Here is a 9994-nt window from a genome sequence, read left to right as displayed (position 1 = left end):
CCACTGGAAATCCCAAAGGTAATACAAACTCTTCCACCTTAGGAAATCACGCTCACTGATTAAGTGCCTATTGAATGCTAGGCCCCAGAAAGGCAACTGTTGTCCTTGTTTTACAGAGAAGGAAACAGAGACTCAGAGATGGTAAGTGAGTTGCTTAAGGTTACATAGCCATGAAACAGTGAAGCAGAACTTTGAACCCAGCCCTGTTTGATACAAACTCAGAGCTCTTTTCACTGCATGCTGTTGCCTCTTCAAAGTGAATTAGGAGAAAGGACATGGGCCTGCTGAGGAAGGGGCTAGTTCAAAATGGGATGGGGAGAAAGTGTTTTGACACACACAGTACTTCAGAGTTTGGGATCTAACCTACCAGCACTCCAGAAAACAAAAGACGATGATGTAAAGGCAGGATCTCTGGACTTGCTGAGTGCAAATCACAGATTGGTGCATATATTTGCGAAGTAATTTAGGCTTCCTGGCCATCAGTTCCTGGTCTCTTCCATGAAGGACTTGAGCCAGGCAATGGCTAATGTCCCTATCAGCAGTAACCTTCCGGGACTCTGTACAGAGTGGGAGGTAGAGGCCCTGCCTCAGTAGAAGCTGCTTTTCCTACTTGGAACAAACCCCCCCTTCGCCAGGAATCAAACGCAAGCTGGCTGAGCCTCCTCTCCTGATGGCAGGTCTCGCCATCAATGGTCTCCCAGAAGAAAGGTTCTGGAGCTCTGAAAAACAGAAGCTGTTCTAATGAATTTTTTCTTGCTATCAGCCTTCACTACCACCAATCACCAATGCGCCTTCTTCTCATGCCAAAATATGGCCCCTCCTTTGCAGGGTGTAAAACGACACTGATGTCACTCTCTCTCACCAGGGGTGGCCATCTCTGTGAAACTCTCCTCACAGGCACCCTGCAGATTCATCAGTAAACTTCAACAGGTTAGTGCTAGTAGGCCAATAAGACACACACCTATATTCTAGAACCTGTGAAAGACATAATAGCCACAAACTGGAAAATAACATACCTCTTAAAAAAAAAAGCCTCTCAGAACACAGTCACTTACACCTTTTCCTCTTGTAGTTCTCTTCAGCACCAAGTTTCTTGGAAGAACAAGCTATTCCCCAGTTTTCTTAAAGAATTGTCTGATCGTATTAAGTAAGTGGCTCTGGTAAAATAATAGTAAGAGAAAAGCTGTGGCATTCTCTTGATCACTCATCTTCTCTGCCTTCCTCCCCAGCACCACCTCTTGGCCTCAGCCTGTGGGCTTCAGCAACACCAAACTCCATGTTGTTCTCTGACACATCTGGCCATCTCCAGCCCCTCGGGGCCCCTCTGCTGAAATTCCCTTCACCTTGCTGTATAAACGCCTCCTACTCTCCTTCAATATGCAGACACTGCCTCCTCTAAGGAGCCATCTGTACTTACGTAGCTGTGAGCATAGGATACGGCATACAGCAGGCACTTAATAAATACTTGTGGAATGGAAAGCAACTAAGATAGGATCAAAAATACAAATCAGGATTTGAGAGAAAGATGATCAAAAGCCCTCAGGAGGGTTCTGGGCTCGGTGTCTCACGCCTGTAATCCCAACACTTTGGTAGGCTGAGGCGGGCGGATCACTTTAGGTTGGGAATTTGAGACCAGTCAGAGCAACATGGAGAAACCTCGTCTTTACTAAAAATACAAAAAATTAGCCAGACATGGTGGCGTATGCCTGTAATCCAAGCTACTCGGGAGGCTGAGGCAGGAGAATTGCTTGAACCTCGGAGGTGGAAGTCGTGGTGAGCTGAGAGCATGCCGTTGTACTCCAGCCTGGGCAACAAGAGCGAAACTCTGTCTCAAAAAAAAAAAAAAGAAAAAGAAAAAAAGAAAAAAAGAACACCACAGGAAAATCAAGTGTGAATCAAGAGCTCAACTCTTAATAGGGGTAATGTTTGTGGTTTTGTTACTGGAAAAGATAGTGACCTTGTCAGGGCCAAAGTTATGTAGACACAGGAATTACGAAATGGAGAAGGGGGAGAGGTGAGCTGGTGGCAGCATAAAAAGACCAGCAGATGCCCCACAGCACTGCTCTTCCAGAGGCAAGACCAACCAAGATGAGGTGGGTCCACAGCGTTCTCTCCTGCAAAGCTTTCCTCTGGTTCTTTATTTCAGTCTTCTTTGCGTACATTGGTAGAGATGCAGAAATAGAACAAAGAAACAGGGCAAATGGGCTAAATTATAGTGAACTAAAGGGCTTAGTGTGTTAAATCTTCTCCTTTTCTGCATCCATAGAAGACAGTGCTGTCTTTCCCAGGAGATGAGATTTACTCTCAGCAGTGTCTTTTTCCTTGAGGTTACATTTTTGTCTTTGTAGGGGATGTCACCAGCTCCTGTGGTAGGCTTCCTGGCATTCTGAATATATTTATTAGCAGATATTTTCCTCTTCAAAAATATATAATAAGAAAGACTAGTAGCAACACATTTGAATGACACAATTAATTGACTATTATCTGGGATATACATTAGTACCTGGGATACATCTAATTAAGACACTCAGATCTTAAACAATACAAAGATTTTTTGAAATGCTGAAATAATAAGACTAGAAACTTTTTTTTTTTAAAGAAGGATTCTCGCTCTGTTACCCGGATGGAGTGCAGTGGTGCGATCTCAGCTCATTGCAACCTCCACCTCCCCGGTTCAAGCAATTCTCCTGCTTCAGCCTCCCGAGTAGCTAGGACTACAGGCATGTGCCACCATGCCCAGCTAATTTTTATTTTATTCATTTATTCATTTATTTTTTGAGACGGAGTCTCGCTCTGTCACCCAGGCTGGAGTGCAGTGGCGTGATCTCGGCTCACTGCATGCTCCGCCTCCCGGGTTTACGCCATTCTCCTGCCTCAGCCTCCCAAGTAGCTGGGACTACAGGTGCCCACCACCACTCCCAGCTAATTTTTTGTATTTTTAGTAGAGATGGGGTTTCACTGTGTTAACCAGGATGGTCTCGATCTCCTGGGCTTGTGATCTGCCCGCCTCAGCCTCCCAAAGTGCTGGGATTACAGGCGTGAGCCACCGTGCCCGGCCATGCCCAGCTAATTTTTGTATTTTTAGTAGATATGAGGTTCCACCATGTTGACCAAGATGATCTCAATCTCTTGATCTCATGATCCGCCTGTCTTGGGCTCCCAAAGTACTGTGATTACAGGCATGAACCACCGTGCCCTGCCTAGAAACTATTTTAATAGAAGCAAATAGTGCCTGAACAGTTGGCATTTGTTAGTAAGAGGTGAACTGGCAGATGGCGCCTGTGCGTCAATGCCCACAGCTACAGTTCTGCTTTCAGACACCAGTTCTCTTCCAGGTAACCTTCTGGCATTTTGGGGTTTCAGATACCATTTCCTAAAGGTGAATTATCATAAAATACTAGAAATAACCACATAAATGTTTAAAATTATTGTTAAGTACAGTAAGAAATTCTTCTTCAAAAGTTTAGCCTTCAAAAGTTAAGTTTCCTTGTCCTTTGTTCCCTGCTTTCAGGGTCAGACTTCCTTACTCTCTGTGTTCCCCCTGCCCTGGTAAACAACCTTCCTGCCAATCCTTATCTAGATAGCCCACATTCCACATCTGCTACCCACTCTGTGAATTACCCCTCTCATGGGAACGGCCTCTCCCACCAAAACTGATCTTCCTGCCTTCCCAACAGTGTAACCGCATTCCCGCACTTTTCAAGTTAGCCAGCCAGGTTCAGCTTACATTGTGCGGTACAACTCCAGTCAATGGAGGCAGGACACAGTAGCAGGGACAAGCTGCGTTAGAGATAAAGACCTCTGCTTTCTTTTGTCCGGGGTGCTCTTGTGGCAACTGGACTCATCAGGAACTCTTCTGCAAAAGTAAATTTGCCTTGCTGAGAGACCTTTTGTCCTTTGTCTCAGTGCTAGTTCTTCTTGGCAGCATCGAGCATTTGTTTCCAGCAAATTTGGTGGTCCATATGGTGAAAACATTCTCCTCTGGGAAAGGGTCTTTGATCACCTCTCGTGAGGAAACGTGTCCTGCTGCCTTGTTGCAGTGGCCTCACGAGTAAGGAATTGAGACCCACGCGGTGTGACGAATAACCCGACTCTCAACAACACGGGGAGAAAAAGGCTTGCAACACCATGGCGACCAGGTAACTCTGTGCGCAGACCAAGGTAACAAATGTCGCAGGAGTGACAAAGTACTTCCCTGGTGGTCATTACATTCTGGTGGTTGAAAGTCAGTGAATGGTAACAAGCGCTACTGCTGTGCGGAGTGAATGAATCCAATCTTCGGATCCGCGGTTGCCTCATATGGCTTAGCCGTCTCAGAAGGATCCTGACGTTGGGGTTATAGTTCTGCCAGTGCTAAGCGGGAGTTGAAATATTCCCAGGAGGAAAGCGGGCAGAGTGGATGAAGTGAAAGGAGAAGAGTGTGAAGAGCCTCCACGAGGTGAGGCTAAAAGATAGGCAAGAAATCCCTAATATGAGGGATTGAGTCACAGAAAGCTCCAGATAGAAAAAAAAAAAAATCCCTAATATGAGGGATTGAGCCACAGCAAGCCTCTAGTAGGCAAGAAATCCCTAATACGAGGGATTGAGCCTGGCTAAGACCTAATATAGGAAATACCCCAAGAAAGAGGGAGAGTAAGAAGGATAAAAATAGTAACAAGGATATACCCCCTGATAGTCCCCTAGGTTTCATGTTAAAATATTGGAAAGATAATGAGAGGACTAAGCCTAAGAAGAAGCAGCAAATGATAAAATATTGCTGCTTCATTTGGACCCAAGGTTCCATCCTCAAACCCTCAATCTTCTGGCCAACGTACGGGTCGAATGAGGATGTAATGTGTCAACTCCTAATTCAATATGTTAATGATAAAAGTCTGGTTTCTCAAGAAGAACTAGACTACGCTCATTGTTGGAGGCAGGGACCTGTCCTCCTCTTTCCCTTAAAGACAACTAGGGAGGAACCCAATACAGCATCTCAAATTGAGAAGTCAGACAAGCTAACTCCCACACCTAAAGTCAGCACATGGGATCCCTTAGACTGTCTTCCTCCACTTACTGCCCCTAATTCTAACCACCCCCACTCCTCAGGCAACTGCCACTGCCCCAGATCCCGTCCCAGATTCTTCCCCAACTCATGATGTTCCCCTGGCTTACAACCCTGACTCTCAGGGGCAGTCGTCCCAAAAGCCTGTTCACTGCCAACGTAAATATCCTTCCTTAAAAAGGCTCCAACATGAAATAAAGCAGTGTAAAAAGAACATTCAGAACTTCCCTTTTCTTTCCACACCTAAGGAGTCAGCTGTAACTTTCCTCCCTTTAAAAGGGGTACCATAAGGAGGGGAACTCACTGGTTTTGTAAATGCTCCCTTGACTAGTTCAGAAGTCTGAGGTCTGAAGAAAGAACTTAAGCCACTGCTCAATGACCCCTATGACGTGGCAGATCAAGTTGATCAATTCTTAGGACCGCAGTTAAACACCTGGGTCGAGCAAATGTCTATCCTAGGCATCCTCTTTTCAGGGGAGGAAAGAAGCATGATCTGTAGGGCTGCTATGGCAATTTGGGAATGTGAACACCCTCCCGGTCAAAACCTTCCTACTGCGGACCCAAAATTTCCTGCCCAAGACTCCTGGTGGGACAAAAACAATGCAGCCCACCGAGAAAACATGCAGGACCTAAGGAAAATAATAATAAAAGGAATCAGGGAATCCATACCCTGAACTCAAAAGCTCTCTAAAGCATTTGATATACAACGGGAGAAAGATAAGGGGCCTAAAAGATTCCTAGACAGACTAAAGGAACAAATGAAGCAATACACAGGTCTGAATTTAGAAGATCCCCTTGGGCAAAAGAGGTTAAAGATCCATTTTGTCACTAAAAGCTGGCCAGACATGTCAAAAAAGTTATAAAAATTGGAGGACTGGGAAAACCGACCTCTAAGCGAACTTCTCAGAGAAGCTCAAAAGGTGTACGTGAGGAGGGACAGGGAAAAACAAAAATAGAAGGCAAAACTGATGTTATCTACTTTCCAGCAGGTGGCTCCAAACCCATGTACTACTAAATGAGGCTTCCAGGGAGCCAGAAACTGTAAAAGGTCCCAAGCCTCTGAAACCCAGTTTAGAGAATCCAAACCTTCAGGTAGAGGACCTAAGTCTACATTTCCCAGGCCCCCTAAAGAGGACAGAAAAGCAAGACCAAAAAAATCCCAAAACCGAAAGAGAGGAAGGACAAGATAGGTGTTACAAATGTGGAAGGATGGGCCACTTCAAAAGAGAATGTCCCGAATAAGAAGAGGAGAGAGAAGTCCTTCCACTCATGACCTTTGAAGAGGAATAGGGAAGTCAGGGGCTCTATTTCATCCTGAGTCCCACCAGGAGCCCTTGATACATTTGGAGGTGGGACCTATACATGAGCTTATCACATTTTTGGTCGATTCAGGGTGGCCCATTCCTCTGTTTGTTTCCCCTCATCTAATACCGCCTGCTCTTCAGAAGAACTTACAGTCTCTGGGATAAAAGGGGAAGGATTTAAGGCAAGAATCTTAGAAAATACAGAAGTCAAGTACCAAGACTGAACAACCCAGGTTCAATTTTTGTTAATACCTGAAGCGGGAACTAGTTTGTTAGGAAGAGACTTAATGTTAAAGTTAGGCATAAGCCTACAAGTTAGCCCAAAGGGATTCCTTACCTCATTAAACTTACTCACCACTGCGGATGAGAAATACATTCATCCTGATGCCTGGTCAAGGGAAGAAAACCAACGAAAGCTTCCAATTCTCCCAATCCACATCAAGCTAAACCGCCTCCCTCCAGCTCCCAGGAAGTAGTGAGGAGGAAGCAATTCCCCATTCCCTTAGAGGGCATGCCAGGGCTAAAACCTATAATTGAAAGTCTCATTAATGATGGGCTTCTTGAACCCTGTGTGTCTCCTTATAACACCCCAATACTGCCTGTCAAGAAATCAGATGGGTCATACCGGCTGGTGCAAGATCTCAGGGCCATTAATCAAATAGTCCAGACCACTCATCCCGTTGTCCCAATCCTTACACCATTCTGAGCAAAATTCCATATAATCATCAATGGTTTACTGCAATAGATTTAAAGGATGCCTTTTGGGCATGTCCCTTGGCTGAAGATAGTCGAGACATATTTGCCTTTGAGTGGGAAAATCCCGTCAAGGCGAAAACAATGGTATCAATGGACAGTCTTGCCTCAAGGGTTCATGGATTCACCCAACCTTTTTGGTCAAATTTTAGAACAAGTGCCAGAAAAAGTTTCTGTTCCAAAAGAATTATGCCTGCTTCAATATGTCGATGATATTCTCATATCTGGTGAGGATACAGAGAAAGTAGCTGGCTTCTCTACATGTATTTTTAACCATCTGCAGTTTGAGGGGTTACGGGTCTCAAAGGGAAAGCTTCAGTATATGGAGCCTAAAGTTAAATATTTAGGCCACTTAATAAGTGCAAGCAAGTAAAGGATAGGGCCTGAACGGGTTGAAGGAATTGTGTCCTTACCCTCGCCTCAGACTAAAGAGGAACTCAGGAAATTTTTAGGGTTAGTTGGATACTGACACTTATGGATTAACTCATATGCACAAAACAGTAAACTTTTATACCAAAAACTTGCCCAGGGAAAACCTGATCATCTCCTGTGGACTTCTAAAGAGGTCAATCAGGTCAAAGAGCAAACAGAAAGGCTTATAACTACCCCTGCCCTAGCCTTACCTTCCCTAGAAAAACCATTTCACCTGTTTGTCAGTGTGAATAATGGAGTAACTTTAGGGGTGCTTACCCAAGAGCACAGAGGCTGCTGGCAGCCCGTGGCCTTCCTGTCAAAAATGTTGGACCCAGTCACCTGTGGATGGCCTCAGTGCATCAAATCTGTTGCAGCTACAGCAGTAGTAGTTGAAGAGAGTAGAAAATTAACCTTTGGGGAGAGATGAACAATAAGCACACCCCACCAAGTTAGACCTATTTTAAATAAAAAAGCAGAAAGGTGGCTAACTGACTCCAGAATCTCAAAATATGTGGCCATTCTACTAAAAAAAGATGATTTAACCTCAACTACTGATAATTCACTCAACCCAGCAGGTTTCTTGACGGAAAACCCAAACCTAAAAAGAGAACACCTATGTCTAGATTTAACTGACTACCAAACAAAAGTCAGGCCAGATCTAGGAAAGATCCCTTTCAAAACAGGATGTCACTTATTTATAGATGGTTCCTCCCAGGTGATTGAGGGAAAAAGACATAATGGGTATTCAGTAATCAATGGAGAACCTCTCTATGTATAAGAATAGTCAAGAAAATTGCCTAATAATTGGTCTGCCCAAACTTGTAAACTGTTTGCACTCAGCCAAGCCTTAAAGTACTTGCAAAACCAGGAAGGAACCATCTATACTGATTCTAAGTATGCCTTTGGAGTGGCTCATACATTTGGAAAAATTTGGACTGAATGAGGCCTCACTAATTTTAAAGGTCATGACTTTGTTCATAAGGAGTTAATCATCCAAGTACTGGATAACCTTCAGTTGCCAGAAGAAATAGCTACTGTCCATGTCCCCGGACACCAGAAAAGCCTTTCTTTTGAAAGTCGAGGAAATAACCTAACAGACCAGATAGCCAAACAAGCTGCTGTTTCCTCTGAAATGCCTATGTTTCACTTAACTCCTTGTCTTCCTTCCCCTACTGCAATCCCCATTTTCTCTTCCATTGAAAAAGAAAAATTAATAAAGATAGGAGCCGGAGAAGACCAGAAGGAAAACGGCTGTTACCAGGCCAAAAAGAAATGTTATCCAAGCTCCTTATGTGGGAGATCTAGTCTCAACTACATCTGAGGACACACTGGGGACCCCAAGTCATGTGCGATGCAGTTCTCAGGGTCTAGGGATGTATAAGAATTTACACTCTAGCCAAACAAGTTCCAGACAGTTGCTTAATACGTAAAAAGACTAATAAGCAGAGTCTAAGAAAACGACCCCTTGGAGAAAGAGATTCAGGTCTAAGAGCATTTCAAAGTGTTCAATTAATTATACTGAAATGCCCCCAGTTGGTCATTTAAAATACTTATTAGTAATAATAGACCACTTTACCCACTGGGTAAAGACTATCCCACCCTCAAGTGCAACCACCAGTAATGTAGTTAAGGCATTAATTGAAAACATTGTACCCAGATTTGGACTAATAGAAAACACTGATTCAGATAATGGAACCCATTTCACTGCACATGTCATTAAAAAGTTAGCCCAGGTACTAGACATAAAATGGAAATACCATATCCCTTGGGATCCCTCCTCCTCAGGAAGAGTGGAAAGGATGAATCAGACTCTAAAAAGTCATTTAACTAAATTAGTTCTAGACACTCAATTGCCATGGACTAAACCTCTTCCTATTGCCTCGTTAAGAATCTGAACTCCTCCTCGGAGAGATATTGGCCTTTCCCCTTATGAGAAGCTCTATGGATTGCCCTATTTATACTCCACTGCTGACATTCCTACATTCAAAATAAAAGATCAGTTCCTCAAAAATTATATACTTGGTCTATACTCTACTTTCTCTTCCCTTGAGACTAAAGGTCTCCTAGCACAGGTGCCACCCCTGGAGTTTCCAGCACATCAGCGTCAGCCTGGAGACCACATCCTCTTAAAAGGCTGGAAGGAAGGGAAACTCCAACCAGCTTGGGAAGGACCCTACGTGGTGCTCCTAAATACTAAGACTGCAGTCCGAACAGCAGAAAGAGGATGAACTCATCACACCCAAGTCAAAAAGGCACTGCCACCTCCAGAATCATAAACCGTCACTCCAGGGCTCACCCCAACCAAATTAACTCTAAAAAGGGCTTAATAATCACTTGTTTATTTTCTCTTTTCAACAGAAGGTCGTCTTGTCATCAATGTAACTTGGGCTAACCATCCTTTAACCCTTCAGTTTGACGCTTGTTCAGTCATCCCGTGTGGAGACAAGCAAGCTCAAAGGAAGCTGTCTCATGTAGATAAATA

General features: G+C 44.1%; 1 protein-coding gene across 9 annotated transcripts in view; it reads right to left on the bottom strand.

Moving 5' to 3' along the window:
• The window catches only part of TXNL4B (thioredoxin like 4B), a 64666-nt gene that overhangs the window by 31507 nt on the left and 23165 nt on the right, over window positions 1–9994 (bottom strand). The window contains exon 6 of one of the 9 annotated variants that reach the window (XR_012092975.1): window positions 3728–7923. The exons of the other annotated variants lie outside the window; for them this stretch is intronic. The gene's annotated coding sequence lies outside the window, so the exon portion shown is untranslated. The remainder of the gene's footprint in view (window positions 1–3727; window positions 7924–9994) is intronic. 9 annotated transcript variants of the gene reach the window in all.

This window comes from Chlorocebus sabaeus, chromosome 5 (assembly GCF_047675955.1).
Source record: "Chlorocebus sabaeus isolate Y175 chromosome 5, mChlSab1.0.hap1, whole genome shotgun sequence".
Taxonomy (NCBI): Eukaryota; Metazoa; Chordata; class Mammalia; order Primates; family Cercopithecidae; genus Chlorocebus; species Chlorocebus sabaeus.
Note: the sequence above shows the minus strand (reverse complement) of the source record. Positions and strands in the feature narration are given on the sequence as shown.